We start from the raw sequence: 21,505 nt of genomic DNA, 5'->3' as shown, positions 1-21,505 counted from the left end.
TCCCATGTATATTTTTAATTTTTTCCATACCACTGTATTGGAAAAAATTATTTTACTGTATTGTAATAAATATATCTATTATTTACATTCCATGAATTAAATAGAACTGAGAACAAAAAAAACCACCCCACATATTGCATATTTAGCTCTCCTCTGATGCTAAACAGGGGAGAAATGTAAAATCAGCTATCATTAACTCCTTTGAAATAAGATGGGATGCCTCAAAGATTGACAGATCAGTATCAATTTTCATGTTGCTTGTCATACTTGTCAGTCATTTTTGCCCCAATGAAGAGCAGCTTCAGGAAGTCTAAGTTTTATGATTTACAAGTGTGCTGCATTCACAAAGAGTTCACTTCCTAAAGCCACCGTGGACAATAAAAAACTGTAAATCAGAGGAAGAAAACTTAGGATTAAGACTTGCAACTGGATGAGATTCTGCTAGAAAAGGCTGTTAATATATGGTGGCAAGGTTTCAGATGGTATAAACACAATTCCTGTAGGAGTCTTCAGTATTTAGACAGTCAAGAGTCTGTATTTTGAAGGAATTGCACTGAAAGCAAGACCCAAATGGCATACAAGAGATTGATGTTTAAACCTGCCACCTCAAAGAACAACCAACCAAATTATTTTCCATGCAGTCAGGAAAGTTTAGCAAGTAACAATTGAACTTAAATCAGATCCTTCTGTCCAAGACATTGTTCTCATATGTGGTTTTAAGAACTCAAATGGCAGCACGTTAACATTAATTATTCCTTGTTTAGCTTGCAGCATTTAAATAACACATCTGTTTTTACAGATACAACATCTTCATACACCCTCCGCTGCCCCCCGCCTGGGAGGAAGAAGGGCATTTGTCTGCTAATTTTGCTCTCTAAGTGGGAAATGCTATTCATCACATAGAACATGGATGCAATTAAGTAACCACACGGAGAGTTGCTGTTCTGTTTCTTAAAGCAGCAAGTTAACTCGAGCTGACTTTGTCCTGATGGAAGTAGGACAGTTCCTTTGTCCAGGCTGGCAGAGTCCAGCCAGAATGCCAAGCCTCTGCACGCTCACAGGATGGATGGAGCTGAGCAGAGAATCCAGGAGGAGAAAGGAATGAGGAGCTCCTCACAAACAGCCGAGGAAGAGAAGGTCAGGGACGTGGGCACGGAGAGAAGACTGAGGAGGCATTCTTACACCTGCATACCTATTAAAGATGGGTGCTAACGGGGCATCACTCACACAGTTTAGCCATATCACACTCAAGGGCATGGTGGGGATTAAGTTACATGAAAGGAATCTTTGCTTGGCTTGGCTTTGTAGAAGCTTGCTAAGCACAAAGGAAGATATGCAGGTTACCTAATGTGAATTCACATTATGGGGATTTTTGATTAAACAGGGTAAGAAGCATCTCTCAGGAATAACATATGTATTGGGCACTCGTGTTCAGTCAGAGCAGGAAGAGTCAAGATTATAAGGTATGGCTCTTATTATTTCTACATGCTTTGTTTCCTTTTAAAGGGTTTTTTCCCCCTTCTTCTTCTAAAGGGCCTTTTTACAGTTCAGGAATTTAAAATACTGACTGTGGCCAAAAGAAATTTCCCTCTTAGAACAGGAAGGTCATATGCATATCCCCAGGCCAGTTATTTTTTCCCTCTCAGACATAAATTAATTTGGCTACAAATGAAGTTAAATTTGGTCCTTGAAGAAATCCAACACTTCTATTCCTAAGAACCTTGGCCAAACAAAGCAGGCTCATTAGACTTATCACAGAGTTAAAACTCATTGAAATCTTATATACCAGCTTTACTCAAATTCCATATGTAGGCTGTGTGGGGTTTGATACTATTCTTAAAAAATAAATGCTTCTCTTTCTCATTCAGCTGAATTCTCTTCTTCCTCCCAAGAAATATTGATCTCCTGTCTTTTCTGCTTTGTTTCAGAGTGATGCATCTATTTCCCCAAAGCTAGTAGCCAGTCACCATATGCATGAAGCTTTATTGTAACATAGTATTTGGAATTCAGGGTCACCTAATTTTTAGCTAAGATTCTTCTCCCCATCAGTCTCCTAAGAGGTGCTGCAGAAAAACACCTCATTGCTAAGTAATAGATGCACACAAAGGTAATTGGTACTTGCATACAACTAGGAGCCCTTACTCTTGTGAAACTGCTGCAGTGTGTCACATAATGACAATGACATAATGATAATGAGTGCTGCCTGTAAATGAAATACCTGTAGGTTAACATATCTTCATTAAAGAATTTGTACCCTTGAAAACAAAATGTTTCAAAACACAGAAAAACAAATCTCTGTAAAGCCCTGTTTTAAGCACGTGCATCTGATCATCTGGCAGCCCCCATCATTTGCCTACCAAATACAATTTTGGGTGATGAACCCCACTGTCCAACACGGACATTTTTTGCCTGGAGCTCTTCAGTCTACAGATGTTTGCACTGCACTTCTGCCTCAGTTTCTCCAGTCTGGATGTAATCAGTGATCTCATTTGCACTTGAAGTCTCTAGAGAAGTGATAAACTGTATATTGCGTCCTCATCCATCTGTGTCCTCAGTGATGTAATCAAATTATAGGTCCGGTGCAGTCTGGTCCCACTGGTTGATTTGCACAGCATCAGTGTCAGTGCTGACACTTCAGTGCCACTGCCACACTGGCGTTCCCCAATAGAAATGTTTAGCAATGTGTTCTGCATTTTGGCAAAAGCCCTGTGGATTGCATGTAGGTCAGCTGTGTCACACTTACAGACTGAGCTGCTGTGTTTTCCCTCAGTTCCTGTAACGTCATGGTTCTGTTTCCTGAGCTGCCTGATCTCTCTGAACATTACTGGCAAAGGGAGTTTGACATGCCAGAGTGTAGCTCTTGGCTGTAACTCTTGGTTGGAATCTTGAGAAACCAGGAACTTCCATAACTAGTGACTTGGGCAACTAGTAAATGCAAAGGTCCTGAAAGGCAAATCTGTTTCCCTGAAACATCTTTTCAGTGCCTGAATAGTCAGTATTCACATCAGCCAACAGCCTGATGGATTTTTGAGACAGAATCACCTGCTGCTTCATAGCCCAGTCCTATGAAGGTGGTGTTTCATAGCCATTCCCTGGTACCATGTGGGAGAATGAAATGCTCAGAAGAGCAACATGATCTAAGTTTAATTCAAGGATGCTTTGTTTTCTGCAAAATTGTCTTGCCCATATTAATTTTAAAAGCCTTTTTTTTTTTTTTAATAGCCAGCAGCGATTACCAATTGCCTAAGCCACAGAGACATAAGCAGCAAGAAGATAGCAACCACAACCAACTTCCTCCACGTACTGTTTCCTTTACAACTCCTGGGAAGCGGAAAGTCCAAGCAGAGCACGAGTGGCACAAAAAACCAGTAACAAAGGAACCAATCCCTCCTCACAGAGTGCTTGAGAGAGCCATGTGCAGCTCAGAGCAGAGGATAACACTCCAACAACCAGCCCAGAGACTGTTAATGACACTCCTCCTGTCCATCCCTGCACAACTGAGGGCTGCGTCACAGCCCAAGCACCACACAAGCACTTAAAGGGCAAAATTCCTGTTTTAGGGGTGCCCATTTTTACAGAGTTCAGAACTACAAGCTCCAAGGTCATGTGGGTTCACCATTTGGGGCACCAAGCCTCCGTGATTACACTCCACACCAGTGGTTCTGCTGACACCAGCAGAGCCATTCACACAACTGATTTAATCAAACACAGATCAAAAGGGAAGAAACATTCCAATTAAGAACATGTAAAACAAGTTATGTAGAGACACCCTGTGTAAAGCTTTAGGCTGAAAAATTCATCATTTAAAAACATAATATAGTGCGGTTTACAACCAAAGGGAACTGAGCAATGCTTTTGCACCAATACAAAGCTCCTGGTTGTTTCTAGCTATGAAATGGGAGGGGAGGGGAAGGGAGGAAGAGAGGTTTTAAAAATCTGTCACGAATATTTATGCAAAATGTGCTAGGACATTTGCCTATCCCAGACACCCAGAGAACAATGCAGGAAATTCCATATTCCACTGAGGGAGGACAAAACATTTCAGTAATTTTTTTTCCCCTTTCTCCCCTTTCTGCCGTAGGGGCAGCTGTGCGTAACTTCTAGTTGTAATATTAGAGGGAATGTCAGGGAGAAACACCAACTGGGAGGGAAGGAGATGTTGAACTCTTCTTTTATCAAACTCATGTCACACACAGGTACGTGTAGGTAAAAATCATAAAATTAAAATCATAAAAACTGCAGGCATTTGCCAAGCTCTGGCCCTGCCAGCACAATCCCAGTGCCTGCCCTCCTGAGGACACCAACAGCTGGAGCAAGTGTCACCACTGCACTGAAACACCAGGGTCCTGCAAAAGGAACTGCTCAGGGAAAAAAAAGGGATTAAAGAATTCAATTCCATGATTCTTCCCCTGGACTGATTTTCAAAGATACTGCTCTCACTTTTTATTCTTTAGCATATAAAGGGAGGATCTTTTTTTCTTATAAAAGCATAACAGCTTTTCCTATATTTTGTGTTATAGCAAATCATTTTATCTCTTATACAAGAAAGTGCATTGTATTGGATATTGGATACGATCTGTGTAATCAATCAGTCCTTTTTCTGTTAGTCAACTTGTCTAAATATTGAAAAGTTGAGCACTAGAAGGCTCTTCTATACCCTGCAAAGGTTTGAGATAAATTTTCTCACAAGCTACACCAAAAAAAAAAAAAAAGTATTCCCAAAGCAGTATCTACTGGACTAATTTCAGAAATACACTTCATAACACCTGCAGAAATAGAAGCATTTTTTTGTATTATTACCTACATATTTTTACCACTGATTGCCTTCAAGATAAACACAAATAAATAAATTACTTTATTTCTTCATTTTGCTGTGATAAAAATAATGAAAACATAACTTAAGCACACTTAAGGAATAATGAAGCCATTGAGAATGCTCAGGAGATGTATATGTGACATAGGAAGTGTAGTTAAAACTTTGTACACTGCTTTTGTATTTCAACAGGCAGTTACACTTATAAAAATAACAGCAAATTTTGGAACAACAACCTAGTAATAAAAGAGAAGACTGACCCCCTAAAAATGACACAGTTCAATGTGAGGAAGAAAACACCCAACCATAAATAACAGAAGAATTGTGGTAGCGTCTGCTTTCAAACTCCAAAAAACACACATTCTGTCTGAAGCAGTGAATACTTTGCCAGCTCTATCCTGCTGCCTTCACTCATATGTAATCAAATACTACCTTCACAGGATATTCTAGCGCAGTCAATGGAATTCTGAGGGGTCACAGGACTCGGGATGGGCATGTATAAATTACCTGATTGTCTGGAGGTGGAAGAAAGGCCCTTGGAGTGCTAACAGCAGTCTTTATAGGGCATTTCACTGTTAATTTCAATAATGAATTGGATTGTTAATTTCAATAAATAATCTGATACAATTCAGCAATGCTTCTCCATTGTGTGCATCAAGAAATTACAAATGTTAATCGACACAGACATTCAAAGGCCTTGCTGGACATTTCAAAAGACATGGCTCTTGTGCCAGAGACTCAGAGAAATTTATTAAATAAACAACAGAATGGATCATACTTTTCAGGAAAGTTTTAAATGAAACAAAGATCCTTCCAAATTCTGATCTCACAACTATGACATTTTCTTAATGGCAATGAGAATTATTTCAAGATCTAAAAAAATCCAAAAAAATCAGGCTAGTGCTTTAGCAAGCAATTAAAATTTCCATGTTTTATATTTTTAATCATATTGTCACCTGCTAAATATACTAAAAATCTGTAATTGTATATTCATGTGTATTTTTACTCAATACATTATTTCACTGCCTCATTTCATTGCACTGGAATTTATGTCTACATATACAAAATGGACATAGATTAAAACCACCCCAAAACCCACTCCCACCTTAAATTTTTGACTGCATAACTTAGCCTATTATCCCTGTCAACTATTTACAGCATAATAAAAGCATGCCCATTAAAAAAAGAACACTGCTGCAGCTCACTAAGCAATGTTGTAAAAAAATCCAAACCTTCAGTTACTTCTTATCCACTAACACTGTCATACAATGTGTTTAGGATTTCTTCTGCCTGCCTTTTGTAACACAAAATTTTCAAAATGAAGGAATAAACACGGATTGAGCCTGCTACTTGCAATGTAAAAGCTGGTTACTGGGCAGAACTCAAGAGAAAAGGAATTTATTCGGGTTGGAAGCATTAAAAGCGATTCAGACTTTCTGGATTACATCATTGGAAGCAGCATGTCATCTGTTCCAATTGATGCCATTTGCTCACAGAAAGCCAGTATTTTATAAAGCACCTTAGAATATTTATACTTTCCTTCTTCCTGACACTGTGATCACTTACTTCCAGCTGACACATGGAACACGTGGGAAAGGCAAAGCAGAAGAATTGCCTGACAAATACATTTTATTCCAAAAAACCTAGTCATAACAGATGCAATGCTGCATCAAACAGAGCTTTAAACATCCCCTTGTAACTGAAAACGTCAAAAGAATTCCTCCCATTCTGGTCATACAATGACCTTGGATAACTTAGAGCTGTTCTTGTGGGATTTGGAACTCTTTTCCCAAATGGATGTGAGATGAGGTAATGCCATTCAAATGGGGCTGTGCACTGAAACGTTACATGCAGAACTCAAACTTCTTGGCCCCAGTTCTAACCCTGCAATTACACTTAACTGGGTCAGTGGAATTTCTCAACTTCCACTTCTGGTTTCTTCGCTTCTAGATTTCAGGAGTGCCAGTTCCATATGGATAACAAACTAATAGATGGCATTTCAAATTAACACCACAAAAGCACTATCCTGCAAGGAGTACAGATCTGTACTGCACTGCAGGATGGGGCTGTGCTGTGTCTGCTGTGTGAGGGCAAGGCCAAACCCTGCCTGTGTCACCACAGCAAGGACATGGCCACCCAGCTGCAGGGGAGGGTTTTAATTACCAAGGGATACTCCTTTCTTAAAGTGCTTTTAACAATAGGCTCTGTCTGAAGCACAGGATAATCACGTTTTTAAATTGACTCAATAAACACATTTTTAAATTGAGGTCAATTAAAATCAAGCAACTTCATTCTATGTCCTCAGAACTGAATCAAGTTGTGAAAAAAATATGTTCCATATGATTTGACCTGTGAAAAAGAATACCGTGCATTTTAAAATCCCTGGAATAACGGTGACACAATCAATGCAAGTGCTAATTAATCCATGCAGAAGCTGAGTGTGTGTTAAGTGAAACAGAGGGGGTTTGGTACCAGTCTCAATCTATTTACCCCACAAATATATTGTGCTAAGCTTCTATAATCTTCTAACACTGAACTCTCAGTAAGCAAGAATTCACCAGGGCATAAACTTGTGCCATACCAGTCAAATATCCATGAACTACTCACAGAGCTATACAGATATCCATACCTCTATACATACAATAAGTTAAGTTTCCTACTGGGTTTTTTTTTCAGAAAGCACTACAGAAAGCCGACTTGTAAAAGGCTAGACATGCAGACTGAGGTTTAAACAAATTGCTAAGTCTTTGGTTCACCTCTGACAGAATTCTTTCAATTTTAAATGCATACCACTTGTTTTTAAAATATCCACGTCAAAATAAAAGACAAATTCAAAGAGAAAACAGCATAATAGAAGCAATGCTGTTTCCCCTTAATTTCTTCATCTTGATGGGTCACTGGAAATTTTTTGTCTGTGTCTCAAATCCTGTTCACAATTTTTAAATGGAATTGTGAAATGGCATGTCTGGCAACAGCATAAATCACCAATGCAGTATAAATAACTGCATATGCACAGCTCATGAAAAGGCACACACTCATGGCTTCAATCCTGTGTCTTTTTCAGTAAGAACAAAAGTTCAAGACAGAGAACACCCTGAAGTATGCAGAACAACACCATAAAGTATGTAGAACAAGGACAGTGCTGTAGATGCTTCCTACACTGCAGATAATGCTAAAGAAGATTCTAAGATAAAGATGAAAATTAAACCTCAAAAAAAATTACTCCTCCTTGTTCCTCTTCTGGGAATACACAACACCCACAACACACATCACCAAGAAAAGAGCAATACCAAATCCGTTCACAACATGTTAATTTGTATGCAATTTCTCACTCTGGGTGACCCAATGTTAACAAAGCTCTGTGCAGGGAGAACCAGCTTTAAGGTTTTACTTCTTTTCTGAACCGGACATAAGCTAACAGCTTATTCAATAATTACAATTGATACCTGTTGGCTTTGCTGTAGTGATTTTTTCCACGGGACATCAGGATTCGTAATTCCCCACACCATGCAGCGTCCCCTCCGGCCCTGCCCGCGGCCGTGTCTCCCCTGTGGCGCCACCTGCCGGCCGCGCCCGGCCCTGCGGCGCTCCCGCGTCCCGCCCGCCCCGCCGGCGACGCGAGAGCAACGCGACTTTTCTTGGCCTGGAAAAATTGAAACTAAACTAAAAAAAAATATTTCCAGCACCAGCATAACTTTCTGAAGCTCTTATTCATTCTTGTCAAACAGCACCGCGGCTTGAAGCTAATATGCAACCGCTTTCGCTTGACGTTTTTCTGCATTTCCTGATAAAACTCGGAAGGGCAGTAGAATGTTATCCCCATGACCTAAGAGCATAATAAATAAAATGCTCTTAGGAAGATGGCCATAACTTTGTTCATAACTTTTTTCAACATAACTTTGTTCAAAGCAAGCTTAGTATGCGGTATTTTTACACAAACTAGTTTTCAATTAACATTTTACTTTAATGCTACAGTCTACTTCAAGGGCTTCTCCACCCCAAAAACCTGGTGGGATGGACAGCCTGCCTGGAGTTCCTTTATACCAACACACACAGCACGAGCAACAAGCAGGAGGAGCTGAAGCCATGGTGCAGCAGGAAAACTCTCACAGAAGCCTCACGGAGATGTGGTGGGATGCGTGGCACACCAGGAGGGTTGCAATGGGTGGCTGCAAACTCTCCAGGAGGTTCAGCCAAGGAAGGGGGGTGGTGGGATAGACCCGTGTGATTGGGAGTTTGGATTGTCATGGAGACCCTTCAACTAAACAGATGCTGGAAATTCAACACAGAGGGAAACAGTCCAGGAGGCTCCTGGAGTTCCCAATTCTCAGAGAAGCAAGGAAAGAGATTAGCAGAGCTGTCACCTTGGACTGCTGGAGGGCAGATTTTGGCCAGCTGAGGAGGGGGCTGACAGACTCCCTTGGTAGGCAGTCCTGAAGGACAAGGGAGTCCAGGAAGGCTGGACACTTTACATTAAAGACATCTTAAAGCAGGCTGTCCCCATGTGCCCAAAGAAAAGCCAGCAGTGAAGACCAGCCTAGCTAACAGGGAGCTTTGTCTGGAACTCAGAGTGCAAGAACAAACTTTATGGCCTTTGGAAGAAGCGACAGGCAACTCAGGAGAACTGCAAAGATGTCGTGAGATTGTACAGGAGAAAATCAGAAGGGCCAAAGCCCAGCTTTAACTTAATGTTTCATTTCCACAGACAACAAAAAACTATTTCTATTAATGCATTAGCAACAAAAGGAGGGCCAAGGAGAATCTTCATCCTTTACTGTCCTATATTGAAAAAAAATGAGCAAAATGCCATTTCTGTCTCAGAATGTTAAGACCAGTTGCTCTCTGGCACCCAGAGAAGTGGGTAAAAGACAGACTGGACCTCTGGACCCAGAGAGTGGTGGGGACTGGAGCTACATCCAGCTGGGGCTGGTTTACACTGACAGAGCTCTTCAAGGAGCATGTATTTATTTAGCTTTCATTTTGCTTTTTCATGGGCAGGGCTGTTCTGTAGCAGTAAAACAGAAACTTTGCAGACCTTAACTTACTTTTGTCAAAGCGCAGGTTTACATAAATTAACTGCCACGTCTTGTGCTGCAAAAATACTTTTGCAGTGCTGAGGTGTTAAACTAGTCCCCTCACAGTCTCACTGCTCTGGCTAAGCACCTGAGAAACTGAGTTCTGTAATACTCCCCAGACCACATACAGACATGAGAGAATTAATCTGTAATTTTGTCCTTTTTTGAGTTGTGAGGCTGATAGAGATTTTTTTGACAGGCCATCTTCAATTCACTGATTGCTGTGAAGAAGCTGATAAAGTGCAAATTAAAACCCACCAGACAGCCCTATTAGCCTAATTTCCTTATCAGCAACAATGGCTATGTTTTACTCCTACCTTACAGTTTGTGAAAACTTTGCATGCACAAAATACATATGTTCATGTATCTGTTCATATACCTCTGGCACACTGGAATACTCTCAAGTCATTAAAATCTGTCTTGTAGGAGAAAGTGAGTAGGACTAATGGTACAGACATGCAGTTAGTGCTGGAGGAGCAGAAGGAAAAAAACCCATGAAATCAAAACTTCAGAATTGCAGGGGAGTTTGTGTGGTACACTAAGACATTAATTTTCAAAAGCACTTTAGCAGGAATAAGATCTGAACAATATCCTCTTTGAAATGCTGGAGCAGAACAGCTGGTTTTGATGCACAGGAGCCAGGATTGAGTCTAGCAAAGGATGCAAAGTTCAGACTCAGCAGTTCATGAGGAGTCTACATCTCAACTCACAGCAGAATCATGACTTGCATCCTCAGGTATGTGATCAGATTTTAGAGAAAAGAATTTAAAGAGGGATCACTGAATGTTTTGTTGTGTTCAGTGTCTGTGCACTCCTGCAAATTTGTCCTGCTGCGTTAGTATTTCAGTCCTTTAGCAAATGCATTACAGAGCAGATGCCTCTAAAGACAGTCAGGTAAGGATTCCATCAAATTCTCAGGGCTCCAGAACAAACACTTTAAAAGTGGTATGATGATAAAATCAAGACAGACTTGGGAAACATTATTTTCATTGCATTTACAGTCTCAGAACCTAGTTATTTAATACAGTACTATTTAAATTTGCTTTGATGTTTGCCTGTTTTATTTTTCAGAAATGTCATACTCTATGGGACTAAAATAAGAAAGCATTTCTTTTTTTTTTTTCCTTTTCAAACCTAAATCAAACAATAGATACAGGAGAAGTTTATAGGACATGCAGCCAGCTGAACACCATAGCAAGTCACTAATTTGAATGATGATCAAGAGAACAACATTGACTCCATGGGTAATTAAGCTCAAGAGTCCTTGACTCTGACATAGGATTTCTTGTTAAAGACTTAACAAAATACATAATAGTCCAATAGTGTATTTGGATCATGTAACTTACCATGACAGCATTCTGAACCACCTTTCAAGAGAAACCACTCTTGTTTTGACGGCAAACATGGCAATATACTGAAGATGTGGCAATATGAAACATAAGCATGCAAGCATGAACAAACACAAAGGAATGAACAGGGACACGAAGCTTTTTTCATACTTCAGGCAGTAAGATTATTGTGAGCTACTCCAGAAGCAAGAGTTTTGTAGGTGCTAACATGTGATTAACACGTACGCATCCCACTATACTTGAAAATTCCCCATGCCCAGGGCTGAGACAAGCAGCTTTTTTAACTGGAGCAGAGTTTATGCAGACCAGATGCAACCATAAAAATACAAACCACTTGAACCTTAATAAAATACACAGTAATGGAAATGTTGTAAAACAGATACTAAAACCATAAAATATTAACAAGCTTAATCAAAATGAACCAGGGTCAAAACCACTAAGTCCAACCATCATTTACAGAAGTACAACAAACACCAGATGTATTCTGATTTGGGGCAAGAGGAGGAAAAAACATCTCCAAACCTATCTTCAGCATTGTAGCAATCTACAAGACAAAATATACAGAGCACTTAATATTTCACTGACTTGAAAAGTTACAGGTCTGTTACTAAAACTTAATTGGTCACAACTCTCAATCTATTCTGTAAAAGAGACATCTGGTATGTGTTAATAATATACAAAACCAGGGCAGTTGGCATTTCTCTCCCCTCAATCCTCTTAATGCTATTTTCTGAAGAAATTTGCAAAATGCTTCTAAACAAGTAATTCTAATGAAAATCTATAAAATACTAAATATTTTTTAAAGATATAAGTCCTTATAACTTAGTATTTCTTACATGTATATGAGGTTATGTGAAAAAGTCTGAAAATGAAGTAACATATCCTTTTGTGCATAAAAATGCACAAAAACGCCTCCAATATTCCTCCTGAAAATGATCTGCCACATCTAAACATTTTGCCTCAGTCCTTTCCTTTTTACAGGAATGTAGTTCCCTGTTTACCAAACTTTCTAAACCACTTCAGTTCCTTCAAAGCAAACACTACATTCCTTACTATGGTTTGGTATCAGTTTGATGCTGCGATTGCAAATACCATGGTTGTATAAAATACAGTTTATTAACCATTATTCTACAGGGCAAGTGTAGTAATCAACTATATACTGATTTTGAGAGCAGCAGAAAGATATTTTTGCAGTTATAGATTATCAAGTTTAGGATTCACTTCTCTTAGATGATTGCTGTGCTTGCAAGTCAGCAGACCTTCATGCAAATGTGGCTCAAAACCTCTAATTCTTTGCAGTCCAAGCATTTTAAAAGCCTAAACATTTATAAAGCAAACTTGAAAACATTGGTTGCCAGTTCCTTTGTTTCTGGTTTTTTTTCACTAAGTCTTTGCAAGCATTTTCCTGGGTGGGAAACACTTGATTTTTTTTTTTTTTCTTTTCTATTCTGCAACAAAAGTGAAGATCTGTGGCTCAGTAACTGTAGCTTCAGGAAAAACATAAGTATCATGAGACAGACATGAAAATCACAAAGAACTGGCAAGAATTTCCTACTGCAGGATTGAAGTATGAGACTGCCAAAAGAACCGAATTACCTAGCAGCCAAGTGGCTCATGCAGTTTTCTAAAACCAAATAGAATTGCATTCCAGATCATCACATAAAATGAATGATGTGGGGAGGTTTTGGCTGCTTGGGCAGGGGGGAGAAAAAATTAAGGATTAATAGCATGAAGCATTGCCATGGATTTTCCCAGGAGACTGGGTTCTCACTCATTAGAAGTTTTTATGAATAGGTAAGACAGGCATCTGTTGGGAATAAAGTAAGTACGGTTTATCCTCTCTCCAGGCAAAGGAGTGGCCAACATAACATCTGGGGGGCTCTTTGAATCCTTTCTGTGATGCTATATTCTGCAAATGGAAAATGGAAAAACGCTTCCCAAACAGTATTTAAGTCTCGCTGCAATGCTTTGAAAAGGAGAGCGGGGCACTGAAAGCTTGGAAAGTTCAAGCTGGATGTTCTTTACCTGATACTGCTGTTCTCTAGCTCAGTGAACATTTTTTCATTCATTGCTTGAGAAATCTCCAAATACAACTACTGCTCACAGATTTTAAATTTTCCTACTCTGAATTCCCTGGAAGCTACAGTTTTTCTTTTTTTCTTTTCTTTTTCCCTGGAAAGGAAATTCCTTTATTCTCTTTAAGGATACACAGAGGCAAGCACATATTTCAAAATAGTATATCAATCCTACCCGGATCTGTCCCCTACCAGATATCACCCTGTAAATCTCCCCAAACAAACTTGTTACAGTCAGGTAATATTCCTGACAAACACTGATCCTTAATGACTGCTCTAAGTAGTTACATCTTGAACTTAGTGGATCTACACTGTCACTTGGTATTTAAGGTACCAATCCTAATTTTATTTATGTGAACACACATGTGTGCGTGTATGGGAAAATCCCCTCTCGGGAGGAAGAGAGATTATAGCAAATGTGCCTAACATCATAGCTCAGTGAGGATGGATCCACCCAGGAGAGGCAACTCCTCGCTGGAATTGCTGTAGCGATTTTCATGAGGGCTGCCGCTGACCTTGATTCTGACCTATCTTTCTGGAAATTGTTACTTTAAGCCTGGTTACCCTCTGTTTAGTGAGTAAAAACCCCAGCTGGTGTGGAGTCTGAGGTGGGGTGAACCAGGTCAGGCTCACGTGGCACAGAGCAGAGCAGAGAGCTGGCTGCCAGGGGCTTCTCCAGGGCCACAGCCAAACGCCAGCGCTACTTTAGAGGCTGTGAAGTAGCCAAAGCTGAACTCGCTGTGAAACACTGAATGGGAAAACAGAAGGGCCAAGCTTCTCCCAGAAGCCAGTCCTGGGAAGCAGCTCAGAGCCTGAATGAATGGATGCATAGCTATACATCACATCCAAAGGCTCCCATCTAGCCAGGTGCAGTTGCACGGGGAACAGGGGCACGAGCCCTGCTCTCCCTTCTCCCTTGGGCACAGCAGGCTGGCCCAGAGCCACATCATCCCTTGGACTGGCCACAGCCTGGCCTCACAGCCCTCAGTCAGAGACAGCCACTGCCCTTGCCATGTGGCACCCAGGGGCAGCACCACTGCAGTCACCCCCAGACTGGACACCCGGCGCTCCGGAGCAAAAGCAATATCCAAACAAGTTATAGACTATTACCGTGAGATTTCTTCTTTGAGATTTCAAATCTGACTTAAACTTGCAGTAGAGAGCATTTATACTGCATGTCTCCCATACAGGTCCCTTTATTTTCCTAAGTAACTGCATAGTCAGGCACTAGGAGATATATCCTGAGCTGCAGAAAACAGAGGAATGGCACCGCACACCACTGAGCCACCAGCCACTGGCCTTTTCTAAACTTCATTCTGTGTTTCAACAATATTCTCTGCACACCTGAATTCAAGAACATCTTCAGGAAATCTGCACACATTGTTTGAAAGGGGGATAAAATATTTCTTTGTAATATTTCGCTGCATTGTGAATGTTGCTAAATTCTTATACTGAAGAAAGGGGAAAAACCCTCCCAGTTCACCTCTGTACACCACTAATAATTTATGTATTTTTTATTACGTCTGTCCTTCTTTATGTCCTAGCTCATATAACTAATATTTTTCATTCCTATTATGTCTTCATTTAGGAGCTTCTCTGCACTTTCAATGAAATATTTTTTTTTAAATAAGTGTTCTTTTTCTAGGTAGCTTTTCTGACAAAGTATCTACTATGACAGAGTATGTCACATATCATATAACTGAAATTAAAGACAGAAAAACATTAGAGTATTTCTTAAATCCTTATAAAAAAAAAAAAAGAGGTTCCTTTCTTATTTCCACCTTAGCCCCAACTCTCTTTTGCTGTCTTCCAATTCAGTGGTTGGGAATAATATCATCATTTCTCACATCCTACTGCACCTGCCTCCCCACTCTCTCAAAGCTCTCCAGTTAAGAGCCTACTTGGAGAAATTCTAGATTACATTTTTTACATGCAATTTTAAACTTACTTCCCAGGCTTTGCCATCTAATCAGTTTAACAAAATGATTTATCATCTCATATTTCAAAGGTAGAGCCTGTCATGCAGGAAGCCATCCTACGTTTCATGTCCATCCTCTGCACTGAATACCTGTCAGATCTGCAAACCTTTGGGAAATAGTTTTCTACCTGGGTGTATTAGAAAACAATAAGCATCTTGGTCACCTTTTCATACATTCTTTTTTAAATTAAGAATTTCATTTGGACTTTGCAAACTAAAAATCTTTGTATTTCTTTCAACTATAGAGCTGCTGCTGGAAAACTTTAAAAAAATTTACTCCTACTTTGAAGTTTAAAATCAGCTTTTAAAAATCTTGAATATGATTTTTTATTAATGGTAATAACCAAACTACTCATGTGCAGAAGTATGTTCTAAAATGCACATGTGGGCATGTAAATCTGTAAGGGAATGTGCACCACCCCTTTATTGCAACTTACAACACAGCTGCTGTAATTAAAAAAATTACTAATTCTTCCATAAAGGTATCTTAACCTGTACTGGCTCCTTCCAAATGTAAAAGAAGGCCAATTACCTAACAACCACCTTCAAATGGTTTGATTGAATGTAGAAAACTTAAAAGTAGCATCATCAAAATAACATTAAAAAAAAAAAAGACCCCATGACTAGGGAAGAAAAATAATTTATTTCCCATAGTTAAAACGCAACTGCTTTTCGGCTGGGCTATTAAAAACATTCTGTTTCCAGACATGTATATTAATTATGTTAGAATTAATCTGAGGCAAATAAAATCTTCAAAACAGTACTTGTAGATCCATAACAGAGGAATTTAGTTTAATTTCTTAAAATAACCCATTAATTTAATCCAGTCAGTATAAAAATCTGCAGTTTAAATATATTTCCTTTATAAAGTCAGTGCTCCCATATGAGCCATAGACAAGGACACATTTATAAATCCTTCAAGACTTCTTTTTACAACACTTTAACTTTTTGTTCATGTAGGTGACATTACCTATTTAGCTTCATTTTAAGCACTATTTCTTTCATACGGGCTCATGAGTTGCTGGGGAAAAGATCCTTCTGGTTCTGAAGGAGAGCCAGCTGAAAAGCAGATATTCCTCCCAGCTTCCCCCTGCCAGGAGTCATTAAACACACAGAGCCTGTGCCTCTGGACAGCAAGACAGGAATGGGACAAAAAGCACAGCACTGGCCATAGTCCGTGTCATGGAATCAGGAAGAGCACAAGGGAATCCCAGTGACCATCCATACAACCAGCACGGTACAAACACACTTCTCTCCACAGCTGCTTTAAGAGCAATGGATAGATTTCAAATTTTTCCACCTCAACTCATGTGAAAGTGGTGGCTTATAAGAGAGTGAGAAATACTGACCATTTAAACCACACAACACAAAATACAGCATGTGCCTTCCACAAGCTTCCCTGAATCTTGATGCCACCACTTGCTCCGTGGACTACCCTCTGAACAAGCTGAAGGGGTGCTTTGCCAGGAGTACAGCTGTTAGTGGAGACACCAGAAAGTAAGCACAACAAGCTGTCTTAACCAGGAGCAAAAGAGATTGAGACAGGAAGGATCCTCTCATTTCTGGCCCCTTTTATAGTGCTGTTGAGACACTTCATGGTCTTGTCTTCCTGGGATAATTGCAAAGTAAGCAATGATTATCATTGCTGTGCTACAAATAAAAGTGGCTATGGGGCTATATTTTAAAGGTACTTAGGTGCCTAAGGATGCAGATAGGCACCTACTGGTATTTCAGCTCTTAACCTAATTAGCAGATTTAGTTGCAAATTCTAGCCTTGGGCATCAGTGTTTGAAAGCTGTGCTATCTTTTGAATCACCAGCTGTCCTGAGCTGCATGTATAGTGCTTACGTGTAACTTTAGTTAAATGGGAGAAGAAGATAGTATTCCAAAACTGAGGGGAATACACTTCATGTGATCAGTAATGAACAATTTGCACCAATACATATAACAGGCATTGGAGTTATGCCAAGACAGGATATTAAATACTGTAATTCAGACAGTTTAGTTGCCTGGCCTTATATCTCTTAACCACATACTACTTCTGTTATATTATAGTTTCTTATTTCATTCTGAACTTCTAGTTCATAATGCTCCAGCCTAGGACAAGCAAATATCTACATTCATTTCACTCTCGGTTAAGTATTTGTTATTTAATCTTTCTATATCATGTCTTTATGTGAAGTTAAAAAGAAATGGTTAATTGCATTAGGCTGCACACCACAAATAGTATGTTTATATAGCTATGGAATTCTCTGTTAACAAACTGGGAGCTATGTAGAATTAAATGGGTTAGAAACATTTGCAGAACAGCTCCCAGTGCCTTACTGCATGGGAGAGGTTGTCAACATGGGTAGGAATTCCCAAATTGGTATCGTAAATGAACCTAAAAACATTAATATTTCAAACTTCCCAAATCAAAATTAAATATTATAAGCCTAAGACTTATTCTTCTATTTTTACAGGGCAGTGCACATTCACAAATTGTATCAGATCTGTATTTATGTCACTTCAAAAATAAAAAATAAAATAAGGAAATCACCTTGGTTTCCTTCACAGCTTCTACAAAATGCTCAGTGTAATCAAACAAGGGTCACTTGGACTAAATGGTAGTTGAACCTCCTTTGTGACAGAAGTATGAACTAACTCTTGCTCTGCTACACCAGGCGCCATGACACAAAATCCACTGGCCTCAGTGCACAGTTGTCCTTGGTGCCACATGCTTGCTAGACCCTGCACCATTTTCCCTTCTGCTGGGCAAGCCAAAAGCACAGGTCTCTGCACTTCAAACTCATGACCCCTGTGGAGGTAAGAAGGCACCATGCTGGATTTCATCCATCACAGACCAGCCACTGAAATGCAATGCTGCCTTTTAGTACTGGATAAAAGCTAACACTGACTTTAATACTGAATGTAAGGATTTAACAATGCCTATTACCAATGAATAAGAATTTTTTCAGTTCAGTTTAAATTTAGGTTAACCAGTTGCTGGTCAATCAATTTCAATAGCCATTTAAAATAGGCAGATACCTGTCTTCTTTTGAACTTCACAATCACAATCTAATCAATTAAAATAATGGTGGTAAGAAAGAAAAGCAATGCTCTCCCAGAGGACAGCCATTGTGAGTTTCTGTTGTCAGACTATAATATTTGGGCTTTATTTGATGTGCATGTTTGGATAAGCAAACAACATCACAGAGAGCTACTAAGACTTAGCTTTTTCTTTCTGTGCCTTTTAAGTCTTACAGATATTTAGTTTTTCAAAACAGTTCTGTTATCCAAAAGTTAAGCTCTATGGCTATTCCACCTAAGTCCTGGTAAAAGGGATTCCTCTCTAAGACATAAAGCTACTGTTTTCTAGAACTGCTCATTACTTCTCCTGACAAGACCCCTCTTCTCCAGAACTTTACAGCCTGGTAACACTGAAACAATGCCTCTGATTTATCCAGCTCTTCCCTCTGCAGCTTAATTCTTGTTCAGCCTTACAAATAGCTATTGTTACCCTCTGCAGGGCCATCTGGGCCCAGTTCTTGGACTGCGCCTTGGGACATGTTAAAGGATTAGCCAAATTGCTAAGATCTTTCAGGTGACCTCAGAGCTGATGCTTTTACCTGGAGCATACCTTTTACTATGTTCATTCTTACAGTTCTCATCAGACACAACTCCCACCATCATGCCCTTCAAGTCACATCTCAGCAACCCAACACCTGTCCCTTCAAGAATAGCACAGTACAGGCAAGACATCCAGTCCTCTTATTTACTGGACCACTCACGCTACCAGAGGAAAATACCAAGTGTAAGAGAAATCTCCTAAGGTAATAGAGAAAATACCAAGGCAAATGCCCCCAGTGACACTGGGGCAGGCCCTCCTCTTGCTATGACAAGAGGGCTTATTGAAGTATGTAATCACTGCATGGGCACTCTCTCTGTTTAGATGTACCCATGCACACACGATCTCCTTTTCCTCAGGGAAACAACTCCTGGGCCTTCTTGCCTCAAAACTGCTGCCTGCACCCAGCACTGCAATGTGACACAAATCTGCTTGCACTCCACCTGTATCTGAGCTCAGAGAGGACAAAAAACAGCTCAGGATGTTGTATGAGCCACCTTTACATGCATTTATCTGATTACATTTTGTTTCTAGCAGCTGTGCTTGTTGGCATGTCTCTTTTCCCATCACCTGCAAATCAGCAGGGGTCAGTTGAGTTGGCACCTCTATTTTCTGAACAGACAGCAAAGAACCTGGCCAAAGTCAGTCTGTACAAAGACAGAGCTCCTCCCTTTGACTGGACTCGCTCTAGAAGGAGCAGGATATTCTTTGTAAGATAAGTGAAGTGACAGACAGAAGTCTTCCTGGCTCTAAGACAGCAGAACACTCAAATACAAAGCAGCTTGAGTTACTGCTGTTTTTTGAACTGACAGTGCTGACACAGCAACATTTTTTTAAAAATTCTCTTGAACAGGAGCAACCAGAATGTGGCAGAGAACCATGTGTAAAGAATAAAACACAGGCCAGACTAACTCTATGCAATCTCTCACAGAGCTGTCCGATTTTTTTCTTTCTGCTTCATGATTTACATCACAAACTGTGAAGCAGACATCACAACAACAAAATTTGGTGTTAAATGACTTTTCCAATTTCCCTTATCTCCCCTTGTACTGAAAAGGCTATGTCTGTCTGTCACACAGCACTTTTCCCTCCCACAGAAGGAAAAGACCAGAAAACCAGCCTGAACATAAGCTTTAAAGCAGGAGAGCAGTGGTCAGGCAGCAGGTGCCCAGATGTGCTCACAATACTCCAAGGAAACAGTTCTGCTACACCTCCACAGTTTCTGTGGGCAACCACCTAAAGTTATTTCATGACTGGCCAAAGCAGAGACCTCACACAGAGTCTCAGGCAGGTGTTGAATGGCCACAGAGGCCTTGGAATACAGCACATTAGCAGGCATGGAGAAAAATTTTTTTGCTTACAGAGTTTTTGAGAATAGCAAAGATGTGTTACTCTCAGTACACTTTTAATTTCTGACAGGAATTAAAAGGTACTGCATTTGTTAACAGGATTAACCAACTTACAATGAACTATAAAAAACACCTTTACTCCTAAATTCAGCTGATGATGATAGAGGTGTCTGCTTCATTCGTTCACAATACACTGTTCATTGTTGAATATTACATTTTTCTGGGGGCTGCAGCTGGCAGTGATAAAAATGCCTCTCTGTTTTGCACCCAAGTACTGCAATTTGGGTCAGACCGATATTCTGGGGAAAGGTGCAAGGCACAGGAATCTCTCCTTTTCTGAGTTGCACAGGCTGTTTAGTGGATGAAAGGTTGTAGAGGGCAGGTGAAACAGGAGGGAGAATGACAAACACAGCATGCAGACAGGCCACGTGATGTTATCACACATACTGCTTTTTTTTAACTGGTAAAGTATCACAGGAGTTTATGCAATACATATTCTGAGAGGACTCACAGATCTCTATCATTTAACTAGGAAAATTCTTCTCATATTCACTCAGGTCTCTATCAGGATACAGTAGTTTGGTAATTGCTGAATTCTTTTCCATGTGTTCACCTAGCCTGTGAAGGTAACAGTCCATGGTAACTTTTTCACAGGTGAGATAATAAAATGGCAAAATACAAAGTCTGCAGCACCTGAGTGAATAAAGAACATAAAGAAGGCCTTTCTCACATTATTTCTCCCTCAACAAAGAAGCTACAGCTTTTACTTTTTGCTAACTCCCTCCAGCAACCCAAGACTTGCCAACCAATGGCTGTGGGTGAGCATAAATCTGTGGGTTTCAGCCGATGGGCACAATGAATGGCTTCGAGTTCATTTGAAATGGAAAAAAAATAGGGAGCTAATTTTGATAAGAGAATGAGTTTAAAGGTCTCAGGAACAGGAAAGAATGCAAGCAAAGAGACAGGAATGAGACAATGAAATTATTACGAATGTTCTGAAAAAAAATACAAAGCACCTCAGGAAGAGGAGGTTATGCAAGAGTGAGGACAAGGGAGGAAGCAAGGGAACACACTGGCAAAAAACACTGAGAAAGACTTCTGGAAAAGCACAGCAAAGGAAAAAGTGTACATTTACAGGTCTCCTTCTTAGATAAACATTCCATTCCCTCCACTGTTAACATTTTAATATTTTTTTCATTGGCTGCAAAAGAATTCTTGAGGTTCTTCCAGCCCACCACTACAACATAGAGTAGATAGGA

The sequence above is a fragment of the Lonchura striata genome, chromosome 1A (genome assembly GCF_050655825.1).
Source record: "Lonchura striata isolate lonStrDom1 chromosome 1A, ASM5065582v1, whole genome shotgun sequence".
Classification (NCBI taxonomy): Eukaryota; Metazoa; Chordata; class Aves; order Passeriformes; family Estrildidae; genus Lonchura; species Lonchura striata.
The sequence above is the reverse complement of the archived record's forward strand: the minus strand, read 5'-3'. Positions refer to the sequence as shown.